Genomic DNA, 19,165 nt, shown 5'->3' on the forward strand with positions numbered 1-19,165 from the left:
TCGATAAAATCCATATAAGGTTCGTTGGTCCCTTGCTTAATGCTAGTAAAAGATTTTACCAGTCGTCCTGTATCAGGGACCTTTATCATTGCTTGAAACGCAAGGTCCGCTGATTGTCTTAAAATTTCAGGCGCCAGCCGTGCCTGCAGTTGCGGCGTATTGATAGGGTCCTCCCCCATTAACTGAGCGAGTCCCGCGCCCCGTAGCGGGTCTCCGCTCGCCGTTAAAAGCAGTAGCCGAATCAAGGGGAATTCCCTTTCGTTTTAGCCATGAAATCAATAGGCGTAGGGTATGGTCATCATACTTAATTCCGCGCTTTTCTAACAGCTTCTTAATAATACATAGTATAGATTCCTCCTCCTTAGTTAGTTGCGATCCCATTTTAAGTTTCCCAGCTGCTCACCTCTGCTCCGACGAGGCAGAGGTGAAGTTCAAAGTTCCGGCTCCAGCTCTTTCCTGAAACTGCTCTGTCTCCTGCTGGCTGTGACTCGTTCAGCTGGCTCCCCACCGGTGCTCAGTTCCAGCATTTTCGCCCCACGTTGGGCGCCATTTGTGGGGGTGAAAAGCGGCACGGACTCCGGCAGACACGGCAACCAAAGACCTTTATTGCTTTTTGTTAGCATCTTTTATAGCAAGCAGAAGTGTACACGCGCTACCTGCAGCTTGCAGATAGGTTATAGCCTTGTGTTCACGCGCATCTATGCTCTAGCAGATTGGCCCGTTCTTCCTGATCATGCGAAATGCCTTCATGGTCTTTATCTTGTTTTTCTCCTTCCAGCTGCACATTCCTTTCTCCGTTATTTTCTGCTTAAGTGCCTTGTCATGCCAGGTGGTACAGTGTTTGCTCATTAAAATCAAACTCAGGAACGTCCGTTAGTGAGATTCCCATCCCCACAAGTAGCTTAATTAAAAAAAAAAGTTTTGTAATGTTGAGTACTCTGAATTTTTATAATCTAGTCTTTAGTTATTTATTTTTTTCAAAAATGAGTTTTTAATACATTTAAAGTATGCCTATTGCTGCTATAAGAAGGATTTCTTCCTAGAAGTGATTATCTGTATTCCAGGATACTCGTGTGCTAGCATCATTAGTCTTTTTGTAGCCCTTTAGATATCTATTTGGGCATGCTCTGCTCATGCAGGTTTAAGGAGCTCATGCTCCTTAAACATAAAGAGGAGAATTCTACCTTTCCTTCTAGTTCTTAATTGCTCATCTGAGTAAGTTTCTGCCATGCCTTTCAATTTAGCTGTGCTAAGCCTATTTTATGATAACAGCCATCCTGGTAGAAACTACCTCTGTCAGAAGAATATCTCCTGTCAAAGTCATCCATAAACACCAACCACTTTAATCCATTTCTCCCTTCCACCAACAACCTGTCATAAGAAATTATCTTTCCCATTGTACTCATAGAATAGTTTAGGTTGGATGGGACTTCTAGAGGTCTTCTAGTCCAGCTCCCTGCTTAAAGCAGGGCCAGCTGCAGAATTAGATTGGGTTGCCCAGGGCCTTTTCATTTGAGTTTTGAAAGGCTTCAAGAATGGGGATTCCACAAGCTCTCTGAGCAATGATAACCACTGTGTTTCGATGATAATCTCTTTCACTGAGTATCTAACTGGAATTTCCCTTGCTGCAATTTGTATCCTCTGAGAAAGCCTGGCTCTGTCTTCTCAATAGCCCCCTCTTTAATACCATAAAATATATTAAAACCTTATTAATACCTCTTTCTTTACAAACAAGTTGCTTTCTGCTGACCCTAAGGCCCTGAACTTTGATCAGATTGAGTTTAGGCACAGCTGCAGTACAACAGTAAGTTCTTCATAATCCTGAGATAAATATTTAAAACTGCAAGTAGAGATCTCAGTATGCTTTGGCAGCTCTACATGAAGACAGTGAATGTTAGAAATGGATTTGTTTAACCAGAATATTTGCTCTCTCCCTTCATGACATTCATTTATTTTTTAAGGAAAAAAAGCACTTAGTTGTACATAAGTAATCAACTTCTTAGTTGATACTAAGATCAAGTAGAACTACATGTAGTTCTAGGGACTTTGTACTCAAGTTACTGGGTGGGAGCTAAAAAAAGTCTGTGTGCCGTTGACTCTTTCCCCCATTCCCTCCTATGCATGCTGGTAGATACAGAACCTCCTGTATAGTGTGGTTGTGCAGACCCACATAAGCTTACACCACAGCTTCTGGGATTTGACATTCTGTTTTGATTTAATCCTGATGGTATCCATCTTATTTTTCTTTAAATTTATGTACTTTTTAGTGCTAATTAAATATAAGCATAATGAAACACTTTAAATCTATTCTTTATCCATTTTTTGATCCACAACAGATCTTAAGATATGTTTTAATTTATCATGTTTACATAAACAGATATATTCCTTTATTTAGCCTTCTGGAGTAAAAGAAAGGCTTAATTTACTAGTATCTCAAACTTCAATTAATTCTTTCAGTGTGGGGTTTTTTTGTTGTTTGTTTTTTTTAAGTGACATTATGCTGATAGTTCATAACTTTATTTAAACAACTCAAGGATTTGTACTTCATCAGAGAAAGCCAGGCTTAGGATAGATAACCTTTTATCCCATCTAATTTCTTAATGTCGTGGTTTAATTTCAGTCGGCAACTAAGTACCACGCAGCCGCTCGCTCACTCCCCCCCACCCGGTGGGATGGGGGAGAGAATTGGAAGAGCACAAGTTAGAAAAAAACTCGTGGGTTGAGATAAAAACAGTTTAATAATTGAAATAAAATTATAATAATAATAAGATAATAATAATAATACACAAAAACAAGTGATGCACAGTACAATTGCTCACCACCCGCCGACCGATGCCCAGCCAGTCCCCGAGCAGCGGCCCCCCCGGCCAGCTTTCCCCAGTTTATGTACTGAGCATGACGTCACATGGTATGGAATGTCCCTTTGGCCAGTTTGGCTGTGCCCCCTCCCAGCTTCTTGTGCACCTCCAGCCTTCTCAGTCGGTAGAGCATGGGAAGCTGAAAAGTCCTTGGCTAGTGTAAGCATTACCTAGCAACAACTAAAACATCGGTGCGTTATCAACTTTGTTCTCATCCTAAATCCAAAACACTGTACCAGCTACTAGAAAGGAAATTAACTCTATCCCTGCTGAAACCAGGACACTTAAGAAAAGAAATGTCCTTTTTTTTGAGGATTGCTAATTTCACGGATAACATATATTGTTAGAGAAGGAAGAATGCATGACTTGCATTAAAATTCACTCTTTTCAGAAAGCTTAAAGAACTGTGACTTTTCAGAAACATCAATTTCGGATCATAGGCTTTTAAGTCCAAAAAAGACCAATATTCATAATTAATGTACTTCACAGAATATTAATGAAGGTATTTCATTTAGTAGTTCATCTTATTTCTAAGGAAATTTTGCATATACCATTAAACAGTTTTTCATGTTGGTACATTTACTGGTGGAGTTCGCAGTCTTGAGGGATATGGGTCAGGCGAAGAGTAAAGTCAGGACCCTGAATTTTAGGAAAGCAAACTTCCAGCTGTTCAAGGAGTTAGTCAATGGGACCCCCTGGGAAACTGCCCTCAGGGACAAGGGAGCAGAACAGAGCTGGCAGATCTTTAAGGATGCTTTCCATAGAGGGCAAGAGCTCTCGATCCCCAGGTGTAAGAAATCAGGAAAGGAAGGCAAGAGACCAGCATGGCTGAGTCAAGACCTGCTGGTCAAACTAAAGGGCAAGAAGGCAATGCACAGGCAGTGGAAGCAGGGGCAGGTATCCTGGGAAGAGTATAGGGACGCTGCCCAGTTGTGTAGGGATGGGGTCAGGTAGACCAAGGTGTGGATGGAGCTGAACTTGGCAAGGGCTGCAAAGAATAATAAGAAGGGCTTCTATAGGTATGTCAGCCAGAAAAGGAAGGTCAAAGAAAGTGTACCCCCCACTGATGAACACGACTGGCAAACTGGTAACAACGGACGAGGAGAAGGCTGAGGTACTCAGCAACTTTTTTGCCTCAGTCTTCACTGTCAGTCTCTCTTCCCACACCTCTCGAGTGGATGGACCTCAAGGCAGGGACTGGGGGAGCAAGACCCCTCCCACTGTAGGAGAAGATCAGGTTCGAGACCACCTGAGGAACCTGAACATACATAAGTCTATGGGACCTGACGAGATGCATCCCAGAGTCCTGAGGGAATTGGCTGATGTAGTTGCCAAGCCACTCTCCATGATATTTGAAAAGTCATGGCAGTCAGGTGAAGTCCCCGGCGGCTGGAAAAAGGGAAACATTGCACCCATTTTTAAAAAGGGTAGAAATGGGAGGACCCTGGGAACTACTGACCTGTCAGCCTCACCTCTGTGCCTGGGAAGATCATGGAACAGATCCTCCTAGAAGCTATGTTAAGGCACATGGAGGACAGGGAGGTGATTCGAGACAGCCAGCATGGCTTCACCAAGGGCAAGTCTTGCCTGACCAACCTAGTGGCCTTCTATGATGGAGTGACTACATCAGATGACAAGGGAAGAGCTACAGATGTCATCTATCTGGACCTCTGTAAGGCCTTTGACACGGTCCCCCACAACATCCTTCTCTCTAAACTGGAGAGGTATGGATTTGATGGGTGGACTGTCCGGTGGGTGAGGAATTGGTTAGATGGTCGCATCCAGAGGGTAGTGGTCAATGGCTCAATGTCCAGATAGAGGTTGGTGACGAGTGGTGTCCCGCAGGGGTCCGTATTGGGACCGGTACTGTTTAATATCTTCATCAACGACATAGTGGGATCGAGCGCATCCTCAGCAAACTTGCAGATGACACCAAGCTGAGTGGTGCGGTTGACATGCCATCCAGAGGGACCTGGACAAGCTCGAGAAGTGGGCCTGCGTGAACCTCATGAGGTTCAACAAGGCCAAGTTCAAGGTCCTGCACCTGGGTCGGGGCAACCCCCAGTATCAATACAGGCTGGGGGATGAAGGGATTGAGAGCAGCCCTGCCGAGAAGGGCTTGGGGGTACTGGTGGATGAAAAGCTGGACATGAGCTGGGAATGTGCGCTCGCAGCCCAGAAGGCCAATCATATCCTGGGCTGCATCAAAAGAAGCGTGGCCAGCAGGTCGAGGGAGGTGATTCTGCCCCTCTACTCTGCTCTGGTGAGACCCCACCTGGAGTACTGCGTCCAGCTCTGGAGCCCTCAGCATAAGAAAGACATGGACCTGTTGGAGCGGGTCCAGAAGAGGGCCACAAAAATGATCAGGGGGCTGGAGCACCTCTCCTATGAAGAAAGGCTGAGAGAGTTGGGGTTATTCAGCCTAGAGAAGAGAAGGCTTTGGGGAGACCTTGTTGCGGCCTTCCAATACTTAAAGGGGACTTATAAGAAAGATGGGGACAGTTTTTTTTAGTACGGCCTGTAGCGATAAGACAAGGGGTAATGGTTTTAAACTGAAAGAGGGTAGATTCAGACTAGATATAAGGAAGAAATTTTTTACGCTGAGGGTGGTGAAACAGTGGAACAGGTTGCCCAGAGAGGTGGTGGATGCCCCGTCCCTGGAAACATTCAAGGTCGGGAGAATGGGGCTCTGAGCAACCTGATCTAGTTGAAGGTGTCCCTGCTCATTGCAGGGGGGTTGGACTAGATGATCTCTAAAGGTCCTTTCCAACCCAAACCATTCTATGATTTATTGCTTTGAGCAAACTGAGGTAGAAAAACTGATGGGTATTTAAAAAAAAAAGTGTATAAATCTTGCATGAAATTGTGGTGGTATATGTTACTTAAATGAATAAAACCGGTTGATTCACGTATTCTGTGTATGTTTTTTGTCACTTTGTCTTTCGGTAGGATGATGAGGTTGTGGAAGAATATAGTGAAAATAATTTCTATGAATCTGATGAAGAACAGAAAGAAAAGGATTAGAAAGTGAAAAACACCTATAACGCACGCAGATCACAAGCTGATGTTATGAAATACAAAGCCCTTGCTTCAAAGCTGAAATGCTGCTGTATGACAGATTCCTTTTTGATTAAAATGTTGAACTACTAAATATCTATGCTTCTAGAAAATTTGAAAGATTGAAAAGTAAAATCACCACTCTTTAAAAGTGGTGATAATACTCTCTAGTAACTGTTACAGAAGTATGGTGGTTCTTTCTTATTTGAAATTAACTTAGCTCCTAAGTAAAACACCTGAACTGAATGTGATACATGGTCCAAATATTAAGGACAAACAAAATATTAGAGAAAATATGAGAACATTTGAATCTAACTTCTATAGCATGCGATGACTATACCATAGCTAGCTTTTAATGCTTAAGTTCTCAGAGGCTAGGATGGCACAAACTGTTTTGCTGATGCAGACTCACAAAGAAAATCATAGTTGTTATTGATTCGTTAAGTTGTGCTTTCCTTTGAGTCTCATGTTTTAAAAGTAGAGTTATATGCCTAAATTCTTTGTCAATCCGAGCCAGATTCTTAGTGTTGGTCCCTTGGCAGGATTCCACGATAGATAGGGCATCATGAGTATAGTATGCTCTGCAGTATTTCCAGGAGATTTTAAGATGCAGGTAAATTTTTAGAACCAGAAAAAGCCATGCTGATGGTGAATCATTGTGACATTATTCAGGTCGTGGAACTTTATTTCTAACCTCAGTTTGTCCTGTTAATCAAGACTAGATGTCTTCAGAAAAGACTTCCAGTGATAGTGAATATTCATATCATTGCAGAAACAATTACTGCACCATGCTTAAGTCACCTCCCAACCTGTTCTTGATAAGCTAAACTGATCAGGTTTTTGTTTCTCATCTGAAATACGTTTCTAGACTCCGACTAATGTCTAGCTCTTTTGAAAACCACTTCTAATCTGCCAGCAAACTTTGGAAACAAATTGAATACAGTTTTACAATAACAATTCTATTAGAGCACAGCCTTTTGCTAAAATCACTGTTCAACATCTATGAGATTTCCACATCTCGTGCAAAAAACAACTGTTAGATATGATTGCCATCGCACTGCATTGAGAACAGGTTCAGTTGTTTATCTTCCGCATTCCATAAATCACTTTCTTCATATCTGTTTAATATGGTATTGATTCTCACATTTATGATCTTTAATAACAGAAAGTTAACTGAGATGTTTAAATGCAGTTTGTCAAGTGAAATCATGCTTCTTTGAATTGCTATTATGCCAATTTTTGTATCATTCACAGAATTTACCAGCAATTAAATTTTCTCTTTGACCTTAGATTTTTGTCAGTAATAAAAGATCCCTGTAGTATATTGCTAAAAATCTTCTAGTTATTTTCTCTTTTCAGATGTTTTTTATCACTTTTTATTGTTTGATAATAATTTTTGTTTCATTGGCATTAAGATTTAAGATGTCAAGTGTCATAATGATGACTTTACTTGGAGTCTCCTTTCTGTGATCTTTTTAGTTTTGAACATAAAGTTGACCATGACAGTATTGTAGGGAAGGTTGTGACATGACTTATTCATTAGCATAAAGTTCATCATTTGTCTTTTACTTATAAGAAAAGTTAAAAAGAAAAGAAAAAAAAAAGTATGGGTTTTAAATTGCTTATATCTCAGTCTTCTGCTTTTTGCTATCTGGGATGTTAATATACAACTCTGTTGTTTTTACTTTCTGTTGGATTTGAGACTAGAAGTTGCCGGTAAAGGCAGCTGTCATTTTATAAATTTCATAATAGAATAATGGAATAGAAGTTTTTTAGTGGAAGCTAAATAATAGGTAATATTGAACCTGTATTTAATAAAAATAAAAGCACAAACTTTGCAGAAGTTTTAAAAAACAGTATCTCCTCATTAATTTGTTCAGCTAATGTTAGCAATATTGGCTTATTAAGGATGATATCAGTATGTTTACAGTTTCAATTACTTACATTTTCTCTTTGTCCTTCTTTCTCTGTCCTTCTATATATTATAGTATACAATAAATACTGCAAAGAATGAGAGGTACTTATTAGCTTTGATTTTAGAAATAAAAAAATTTTTCTTCTGATGTTTTTCCTCCAATCTGCTTTGTTGATTTCGAAGAATGTGGGTATGCACTTTCCTTTCTGAAAAAGAGTGAGTTGGTAGTTCTGCGGGTCTGAAGCAAATGTGATAGATATGTATGACTACTTGAAGTTAACATGCTGTTCTGAATGTTCTTCTTTTAGGCGGTAATGGCAATTATACAGCTTTACTGGCATTTGGCACCAAAATCTGAAGCTGATGTTGTTTCTAAATCATTGGTGCGTTTCCTTTGTAGTAACAGGTAGGTCAAGTCCAGACTTTACATTGCTATCTCTACTTTTTTTGTGAAAGTTTTTCATACATAGTTGTTTAGCCATACTTATAAATATATAACTATTGTACTGTTAGAGTTTCATTTTTAAATTCTCCTGTAATATTAATTTTTACTCAACAAATGAGAATTATTAAAAGTAATTCCATCATTTTCAGTATCATATCCAGTGACTATTCAGTATTGTAAGTGTTTCATTCTTAATTATGACTTTCATTTGGAGAAGAATCATGGCTGCCTAGTTAGCATACAAACAGAGGTAGTACTAACTAGTTAGCTTAGTTTCTTGAGTTTTTTAATTATTGGAAATTACTGTAAAATTATTTAATTAACTGGAGTTCCTTACTGCCTTGCTACGTACCAAAGAAGTCTTTAGAAGTGTATTTACTTTTCCTGCACTGTTACACTGATGACTTGTTGACAGTGTCCTGGTTTCGGCAGGGATAGAGTTAATTTCCTTCCTAGTAGCTGGTACAGTGCTGTGTTTTGGATTTAGGATGAGAAAAATGTTGCTAACACAGCAATGTTTTGGTTGTTGCTAAGTAGTGCTTACACTAGTCAAGGACTTTTCAGCTTCCCATGCTCTACCGACTGAGAAGGCTGGAGGTGCACAAGAAGCTGGGAGGGGGGCACAGCCAAACTGGCCAAAGGGACATTCCATACCATGTGATGTCATGCTCAGTACATAAACTGGGGAAAGCTGGCTGAGGGGGCCGCTGCTCAGGGACTACAAACACCAGTTTGCTGTGGTCTGCAGTGATTAGTGATGTTTTGCCTGGGAGGTTTGTTATTAAAACACTGGCCTTGAGCTTAATCGGGTATTTGAGCTTTGTACTGAAGCCATTACTGTACTTTGGGTACCATTTCGTGGAGACAATTATCAATTATAGCCCTTCCTCTGAGAGGTTTTTTATGGAGGAAATACAGAATGGCAGCATCGCTACCTTATTCTATGATGTTTCCTCCTTCATTACAGTAACTTTTCAGTATGTTGAACATCCTTGGGCAGTTAAGATACTTCTATTGGTATCTCTTGGGAATATTGTTTTGGTTTTGCATAAGGTTTATAAGCAATTTAAGAATATTATCCAGAGATCTGCCCCAAGGCTGGATAGTTATGAGTGGCAGGGTGTGTGGGATAGGATGGGCAAGTACCTAGGCTAATGGGCACCCCCAGTGTTTTGGAACTTCACCCCTGAGCAAGTCCTGAAAAGTTATTTAGTAGAACATTTGGACAAAGTATGCTGTCACCCTGGCAACTCGAGAGAGATGCAGATCACTGCAACGTGCTGGGGCCTGGCCCATGCCTACCGAGCCCTGTTCAACACCATTCAGTACCCTCAAAGGGAAGAGAAGGTCTCTGGAACTGACGGTAAAACGACAGGCCATGCGGCCACTCCAACCCTGGCGACAGGCCCTGCGGCTGAACCAAAGAACCAACCTGTGCCAGTATCAGTCGCCCCTATACACAAGAAGAAATCTTGGAAGCAGAAGTCGGATCATTTAGTAAGGGAGGAAGAAGCTTCTTCTAAAAGGGAGCCAGAGGAAGAAGTGGACGAGGCAGACTACCCTGGAGAAGGGCCAACACGAGAACGGGAGGAGGAGAGACGGCCACTGATCGGGGAGGAAGACAAGGAAGAACTCATAAACGAGGCAGTGACCACCCGATCTCTATCCCTGAGTGAGCTGCGAGATATACGAAAAGATTTCAGCCGTCGTCCAGGCGAGCATATTGTCACCTGGCTGCTCTGATGCTGGGATAATGGGGCCAGTAGCCTGGAATTAGAGGGTAGGGAAGCCAAGCAGCTGGGATCCCTTTCTAGGGAAGGGGGCATTGACAAAGCGATTGGGAAAGGGGCACGAGTCCTCAGCCTTTGGAGGCGACTCTTGTCAAGCGTGAAGGAAAGGTATCCCTTTAAGGAAGATGTCATATGTCGCCCAAGCAAGGGGGCCACCATGGAGAAGGGTATCCAGTTCCTGAGAGAATTAGCTGTGCTAGAGGTGATTTATGGTGACCTGAGCAATGAACAACTATCCAAAGATCCAGATGAAGTCAAGTGCACACGACCCATGTGGCGGAAGTTTATAAGGAGCGCACCATCGTCATATGCCAATTCATTGGCAGTGATGACCTGGAAAGACGGAGAGGAACAAACAGTGGATGAATTGGCTGGCCAACTCCGGCAATACAAAGAAAGTCTCTCTTCCTCCCTCGTCCCGGGAGGTCCAGCAACTCAGAGAGGATAGGTCCTACTCCCCACCTGTACGGACCAATATCTCAGCTATTAGGAGTCAGCATTCTTTTGCTCAAGAGAGAGAATATAAAGGGTACACACCACGGGGCACCCTATGGTTTTACCTGCGTGACCACGGAGAAGACATGAGGAAGTGGGATGGAAAACCTACTGCAGCCCTAGGGGCACGGGTACGTGAATTGCAAGGGAAAACAATCACAGAAGAGGGTTCTTCCAGGAAAATTGCTGCTCCAGTTTCCAGCGGGCAGTTCCCCAGACAGAGTAGAAGGGCTGATCTTACTCCTGATGTTAATGAAGAAACTTCTGACTCGTATTTGCAGGAAATGAGAAATGAGTACTGTGATGAGGATTAGAGGGGCCCTGCCTCCAGCCAGGGGGAGGAAAGGGACAACCGGGTTTACTGGACTGTGTGGATTTGGTGGCCTGGCACATCAGACCCACAGAAGTATAGGGCTCTAGTAGACACCGGTGCACAGTGTACCCTAATGCCATCAAGCTATATAGGGGCAGAACCCATCTGTATTTCTGGGGTGACGGGGGGATCCCCACAGCTAACTGTATTGGAAGCCGAAGTGAGCCTAACTGGGAATGGGTGGCAGAAGCACCCCATTGTGACTGGCCCAGAGGCTCCGTGCATCCTTGGCATAGACTACCTCAGGAGAGGGTATTTCAAGGACCCAAAAGGGTACCGGTGGGCTTTTGGTATAGCTGCCTTGGAGACGGAGGAAATTAAACAGCTGTCCACCTTGCCTGGTCTCTCGGAGGACCCCTCTGTTGTGGGGTAGCTGAAGGTCGAAGACCAACAGGTGCCAATCGCCACCACAGTGGTGCACCAGCGGCAATATTGCACCAACCGAGACTCCCTGATTCCCATCCATGAGCTGATTCGTCGACTGGAGAGTCAAGGAGTGATCAGCAAGACTCGTTCACCCTTTAACAGTCCCATATGGCCAGTGCGGAAGTCTCATGGAGAGTGGAGACTGACAGTAGACTATCGTGGCCTAAATGAAGTCACGCCACCGCTGAGTGCTGCTGTGCCAGACATGCTAGAACTTCAATACAGACTGGAGTCAAAGGCAGCCACGTGGTATGCCACAACTGATATTGCTAATGCATTTTTCTCAATCCCTTTGGCAGCAGAGTGCAGGCCACAATTTGCTTTCACTTGGAGGGGCGTCCAGTACACCTGGAACCGACTGCCCCAGGGGTGGAAACACAGCCCCACCCTTTGCCATGGACTGATCCAGACTGCACTGGAACAGGGTGAGGCTCCAGAACACCTGCAATACATTGATGACATCATCGTGTGGGGCAACACAGCAGGGGAAGTTTTTGAGAAAGGGAAGGAAATAGTCCAAATCCTGCTGAAGGCTGGTTTTGCCATAAAACAAAGTAAGGTCAAGGGACCTGCACAGGAGATCCAGTTTTTAGGAATAAAATGGCAAGATGGACGTCGTCAGATCCCAATGGATGTGATCAACAAAATAACAGCCATGTCTCCACCAACTAGCAAAAAGGAAACACAAGCTTTCTTAGGAGTCGTGGGTTTTTGGAGAATGCATGTTCCAAATTACAGTCTGATCGTAAACCCTCTCTATCAAGTGACCCGAAAGAAGAACGATTTCAAATGGGGCCCTGAGCAACGACAAGCTTTTGAACAAATTAAACGGGAGATAGTTCACGCAGTAGCCCTGGGGTCAGTCCGGGTAGGGCAAGATGTAAAAAATGTGCTCTACACCGCAGCCGGGGAGAACGGCCCTACCTGGAGCCTCTGGCAGAAAGCACCGGGGGAGACTCGAGGTCGACCCCTAGGGTTTTGGAGTCGGGGATACAGAGGATCCGAGGCCCGCTATACTCCAACTGGAAAAGAGATATTGGCAGCATGTGAAGGGGTTCGAGCTGCTTCGGAAGTGATCGGCACTGAAGCACAGCTCCTCCTGGCACCCCGACTGCCGGTGCTGGGCTGGATGTTCAGAGGGAGGGTCCCCTGTACACATCATGCAACTGATGCTACGTGGAGTAAGTGGGTCGCACTGATCACACAACGGGCTCGAATAGGAAACCCCAGTCGCCCAGGGATCCTGGAAGTGATCATGGACTGGCCAGAGGGAAAGATTTTAGAATATCGCCAGAGGAGGAGGTGACGCGTGCTGAGGAGGCCCCAATGTATAATGAACTCCCAGAAAATGAGAAGCAATATGCCCTGTTCACTGATGGGTCCTGTCATCTTGTGGGAAAGCATCGGAGGTGGAAAGCTGCTGTATGGAGTCCTATGCGGCAAGTTGTAGAAACTGCTGAAGGAGAAGGTGAATCGAGCCAATTTGCAGAAGTAAAGGCCATCCAGCTGGCTTTAGACATTGCTGACCGAGAGAAGTGGCCAGTGCTCTATCTCTGTACTGACTCATGGATGGTGGCAAATGCCCTGTGGGGGTGGTTGCAGCAATGGAAGCAGAGCAACTGGCAGCGCAGAGGCAAACCCATCTGGGCTGCCGCATTGTGGCAAGATATTGCTGCCCGGGTAGAGAACCTGGTTGTTAAAGTCCGTCACGTAGATGCTCACATACCCAAGAGTCGGGCCACTGAAGAACATCAAAACAACCAGCAGGTGGATCAGGCTGCTAAGATTGAAGTGGCTCAGGTGGATCTGGACTGGCAACATAAGGGTGAATTATTTATAGCTCGGTGGGCCCATGACACCTCAGGTCACCAAGGAAGAGATGCAACATACAGATGGGCTCGTGATCGAGGGGTGGACTTGACCATGGACACTATTGCGCAAGTTATCCATGAATGTGAAACATGCGCTGCAATCAAGCAAGCCAAGCGGTTAAAGCCTCTCTGGTATGGAGGACGATGGCTGAAATATATAGATGGGGAGGCCTGGCAGATCGATTATATCACACTCCCACAAACCCGCCAAGGCAAGCGCCACGTGCTTACAATGGTGGAGGCAACCACCGGATGGCTGGAAACATATCCCGTGCCCCATGCCACTGCCCGGAACACTATCCTGGGCCTTGAAAAGCAAGTCCTATGGCGACATGGCACCCCGGAAAGAATTGAGTCAGACAACGGGACTCATTTCCGAAACAACCTCATAGACACCTGGGCCAAAGACCATGGCATTGAGTGGGTATATCACCTCCCCTATCATGCACCAGCCTCTGGGAAAATTGAACGATACAATGGACTGTTAAAGACTACACTGAGAGCAATGGGTGGCGGGACATTCAAACATTGGGATACACATTTAGCAAAGGCCACCTGATTAGTCAACACGAGGGGATCTGCCAATCGAGCTGGCCCTGCCCAGTCAGAACTCTTACGTACTGTAGATGGGAATAAAGTCCCTGTAGTGCACATAAAAAATATGTTGGGGAAAACAGTTTGGGTTATTCCTGCCTCGGGCAAAGGGAAACCCATCCGTGGGATTGCTTTTGCTCAAGGACCTGGGTGCGCTTGGTGGATAATGCGGAAGGATGGGGAAGTCCGATGTGTACCTCAAGGGGATTTGATTTTGGGTGAGAATAGCCAATGATCTGAATTATGTGATGTTAAGTACTAATTATAGTTATATTAGTTATAGTAATAATACTAATAATATTATATGCTTCAATATGAAACAATCCAACACCACATACCATCTCCATTTTTCCTGCCCTGGAAGATTATTGCGACAGATGGAGCCCCAAGTCATGGACTAAATGAACTCACCAAACATTTTAGAGGGATGGCCCATAGACTAAGGGAATGATATTTGTATGTTTAAATATCAAAATCAGGAAAAGGGGTGGTGATTAATGGGAATGTATTGGAAAGTGGGGGACCTGGGCATGACGTAGATGGTATAGAATAAGGGGTGGATACTGTCCTGGTTTCGGCTGGGATAGAGTTAATTTTCTTCCTAGTAGCTTGTATAGTGCTGTGGTTTGGATTTAGGATGAGAACAATGTTGATAACACACTGATGTTTTGGTTGTTGCTAGGTAATGCTTACACTAGTCAAGGACTTTTCAGCTTCCCATGCTCTACCGACTGAGAAGGCTGCAGGTGCACAAGAAGCTGGGAGGGGGCACAGCCAGGACAGCTGACCCAAACTGGCCAAAGGGACATTCCATACCATGTGACGTCATGCTCAGTATATAAACTGAGGGGAAGCTGGCCGGGGGGGCCGCTGGTCGGGGACTGGCTGGGCATTGGTTGGCGGGTGGTGAGCAATTGCATTGTGCATCACTTGCTTTGTATATTCTTATTCTTATTCTTATTATTTTATTTTATTTCAATTTTTAAACTGTTTTTATCTCAACCCACGAGTTTTCTCACTTTTACTCTTCCGATTCTCTCCCACATCCCACCAGGGTGGGGGGAGTGAGCGAGCAGATGTGTGGTACTCAGTTGCCGACTGAGGTTAAACCACGAGACAGATAAACTAAGATACATATTTGTTAAATTACCACTTGATGCTGCTGAATCCCCCTGTGTTTCCTTAATCCTTGGACTGTTTTTAAAGAACTAGTTTATATTTCATTCAATACAACTACTTTTAACTTGACCATCTTCAATGTGACCTTCTCTACTTTACTATGAAGAGTCTCAATGGCCACATGTTTCATAAGATTGATTATACTCTTTTTTTCTTTTTGTTTGATAGTTTTGGCATATTATGCCAATATTTACAGCATAAAAGTGTTCCCCCCCCCCAGTTTTTAGATTTTAACTTCCATGTATCAGTATGAAAAGCCTTGAAGGTACGATAGGAGTCACAATATTAAGATATTTTCAGAATAACTTTCTAACTAAATATGGTGTTCTTGGCTAGAACTTACCTGTTAAAATGATTTATTTTTTCAAGTTGGTCACATCAAACAGACAAAAAGCTTTTAAAAGAAAATAATTTTAGTTCTGTCTGACAAGATTTCTTGGTTTAGATGGGCTTTAATTTTTGTAAGCCCAGTCACCATAGAGCTCTTTCTCCATAAACTTTTGCAGCTCACCCATGGCTGATGTCTCTATCATTTAAAAGTTAGACTAGTGAAGTAAAATTGGGCTTGGTAGAGTATTCATGCTTTTATTTCAGATAAAAATGAATCATTGTTACTTTTTTGTTTGGTTTTATTATGCAGTATGCTTTCCATTCTCCTTATACATAGTAAAATAGCTAAAGCAGTTTGGCATATTTACAAGTAATGTATAGAACTAAACTCATACTTAGAGGTTGAAAGGCTTATTTTTGCATGTTGTTTATTCCTCATTTATACTCATATTTCTTCAGATGAGAAGTCACATCTTTCCTGTACCTCAACTAGTGCCTAAAATGGCACTAGTCTTCTGATTTTTTATGTTGAATGGCTTGTCTGTTCTCTGTTACCAGTCTGTGTGAAACACTTTTGCTATTAGAGCCACTTTGAAATAAGCTCAATAAGCTCTTCTCTCTTCTGGCTGCTGTTGCGCAGCAGTTTTTTCCCCTTCTCAGATATGTTATCACAGAGGCGTTACCACTCTTGCTGATTGGCTCAGCCTTGGCCAGTGGCGAGTCCATCTTGGAGCCGGCTGGCATTGGCTCTATCGGACATAGGGGAAGCTTCTAGCAGCTTCTCACAGAAGCCACCCCTGTAGTCCCCCCCCGCTACTAAAACCTTGCCATGCAAACCCAATACACAGGCTATCTGAAAGTTCTCTTGTTATCATGTTGTAGATGGCAGATGGACTGTCTTCCACTAAACCTTTTGGTACTTTTCAGTGATACAGAGCATTACTATTTCTTTTGATCGAACCAGCCATTCAAACCTTTAGAGTTTGACTGTTTTTATAGGAGGAAAAATCTTCTCAAATGAAGAGAAATGAAATCACACTATCTTTGATACTGTTAGCTTAAAAAGAGTTCAAATCTGTTTCACTGAACAAAATGGGAGTCAAATATGGGACAGTATCAGAGTTCTAAATTCCCTTTTGAAGTCAGCATTCGACATGAGAAGTGCTTTAGGCTTTCCTCAAGGCCACATGCATAGTTTAGGCTACCTTCTTGTTTTCTGTATTCTTAGTCTTTAACAGATGTGAAATCCTTGACAAAGCAATAGCTAGAAAAATTGTCTACTATTATGTGCCTTTTCTCTTGTTTTGTTTTAGATTGTTATAGACACTTGTGTTTAGGAGTGGAAGGTACAGGTTTCTTAAAGAAACATTTTTTTTTTCTCCTTATTGTCATTTTACGTACACCTTGCACCCTCATTATATGTGCAGAGTGATGCAGTCCAAGATAGCTATGCCCAACCTATCATATTTGTATTAGTCCAATATGAAAACTAAGTAAATTTGAGGCAGTAGAAGGCAAATGATCTTCCCTACATGTAATGATTATGAAAACCGTTGGGAATACAAATAAGACTTATTGTTATCCAACCACTTCCCTGGGCAGCCTGTTCCAATGTTTAACCACTCTTTCAGTAAAGAAATTTTTCCTCACATCCAATCTAAACCTCCCCTGGCGCAACTTGAGGCCATTTCCTCTCGTCCTATCGCTAGTTACTTGGGAGAAGAGACCGACACCCACCTCGCTACAACCTCCTTTCAGGTAGTTGTAGAGAGCGATGAGGTCTCCCCTCAGCCTCCTCTTCTCCAGGCTAAACAACCCCAGTTCCCTCAGCCGCTCCTCATAAGACTTGTTCTCCAGACCCCTCACCAGCTTCGTTGCCCTTCTCTGGACACGCTCCAGCACCTCGACGTCCTTCTTGTAGTGAGGGGCCCAAAACTGAACACAGTATTCGAGGGGCGGCCTCACCAGTGCCGAGTACAGGGGCACGATCACTTCCCTAGTCCTGCTGGCCACACTATTTCTGATACAGGCCAGGATGCCATTGGCCTTCTTGGCCGCCTGGGCACACTGCCGGCTCATGTTCAGCCGGCTGTCAACCAGCACCCCCAGGTCCTTTTCCGCCAGGCAGCTTTCCAGCCACTCTTCCCCAAGCCTGTAGCGTTGCATGGGGTTGTTGTGACCCAAGTGCAGGACCCAGCACTTGGCCTTGTTGAATCTCATACAGTTGGCCTCGGCCCATTGATCCAGCCTGTCCAGGTCCCTCTGCAGAGCCTTCCTACCCTCGAGCAGATCAACACTCCCGCCCAAATATAGTGGTAAAGAGATGGAGAAGTAGAAATTGTGCTTTTGCCTTTCATTGTCTCAGTTCATTCTTGGTGGCTGAAAAAATTAGGACAACCTACACTGTTACATACATAAGAAAATCTTGTCCTTTTCTTGTTGTGTTGTCCCCCCCGTTCCATCCTATCTGCTTTAAGATAGGGGGACAAGACCTATGGCAGTATTTAAGAGAGGTAGGAGCACCCTGGAATTAATCTGCTGCACTGTTTTGATTTCTGTTTTGTTCTCTGTTTCTTTCTCAACATCAGATTTGCTTTTTTGATTACTGCTTAGCATCAAGCTTATATTTTCATGGAGTTATCTATTTTATCCATAAATTCTCAGTTATAATTAGTAGTAATCAGTTCAGAACCTATCATTTTCTGTAAAGTTAAGGGTTTTTTCCCCCTTTATGAACATTACTTTACATTTATCAGTTGAATTTGTTTTGCCATTTTATCAACCAATCACCTAATATTTGAAGTTTTTATGCAGCTTTTCTTAACATTTGTCTTCATTTCTCTGAAAACCATAGTATCAGCTGAAAACTTTGTCACCTGTCTTCTCATCACTCACAGTTCATATATGAATATGTTGAAAAGCAAAAGATCAGCAAAGATGTTTGTGGGATTCCATTGATAGCCTTCCTGTATTGTAAAACAGTCTTTTTTTTTTCTTTTTTTTTCCCCTGCCTGTTCCTGTCTTTCATTTATTCACTTGCTTTGTATCCTATGCCAGATACATTTCTTTAAGAGCCTTTGGTGAGAGGTCTTATCAAATTGCTTCTGAAATACAGGTGGACTGTAACAATTAAGTGTCCTTGTCTGTGTGCATCCAACTCAAAAAATGCCAACAGATTTGTGAGGCATGACTTCCCTTTAGAGACAGAGTTGTCTTTTTCTTCGGTTTACCTCATTCAAATTGTACTGGAATTCTTTCTTCTTCAAAGTTAAAACAGCCTAGAATAATAGCATCTTAACGGTATATGCCAAGTGTTGTATATCATCCTCTTGTTCACCAGGAACAAGGAAGAGGCCTTTCAGGGTCTGATGTTGCTTAAGATCTGAGCAGTCTCATAGATGCAGCTGTTTCTTTCCTGAGTTAAAGGTCTTCTATTGCAGTTCATCTGAATATAATGGACGCTTTATTTCTCCCCAGTTGCAGTTGTGCTTTCCATTATTTCTTCTTATAATGTCACATGGTTCTTATATGCTAAGGGCTGTTGTATCACATTGGAAACCATGCTGCCAGAAGTATTTCAAGTCCATTTGATATGCAGTGCAACACTGTAAATTAGAGCTCATAGAAAATGCATCATTGAACCCTAGAGTCCTGCTTTGAAAACCTTGCATGTACTTGCAAGGAGAATATTCCTCCTGAGTGCAATTCTGCTGTCAGTTTATACTGAAATCTGGTATGCTCTATTGAATTCTAAGTGGTATTTTTAGTAGTATTATCTTTTATTTATATACAATAAAAGTATAGTATATATGTGGTACTATTTATAACATTT

At 43.0% G+C, this 19,165-nt stretch overlaps 1 pseudogene across 1 annotated transcript in view; it reads left to right on the forward strand.

Moving 5' to 3' along the window:
* Nucleotides 1-19,165, forward strand: part of LOC143172217 (AP-3 complex subunit beta-1-like) — a 288,974-nt pseudogene that overhangs the window by 135,514 nt on the left and 134,295 nt on the right. The window contains exons 10-11 of the transcript XR_012997310.1: nt 5,808-5,967; nt 8,139-8,240. The product of XR_012997310.1 is annotated as an AP-3 complex subunit beta-1-like (transcript). The remainder of the gene's footprint in view (nt 1-5,807; nt 5,968-8,138; nt 8,241-19,165) is intronic.

The sequence above is a fragment of the Aptenodytes patagonicus genome, chromosome W, assembly GCF_965638725.1.
Source record: "Aptenodytes patagonicus chromosome W, bAptPat1.pri.cur, whole genome shotgun sequence".
Classification (NCBI taxonomy): domain Eukaryota; kingdom Metazoa; phylum Chordata; class Aves; order Sphenisciformes; family Spheniscidae; genus Aptenodytes; species Aptenodytes patagonicus.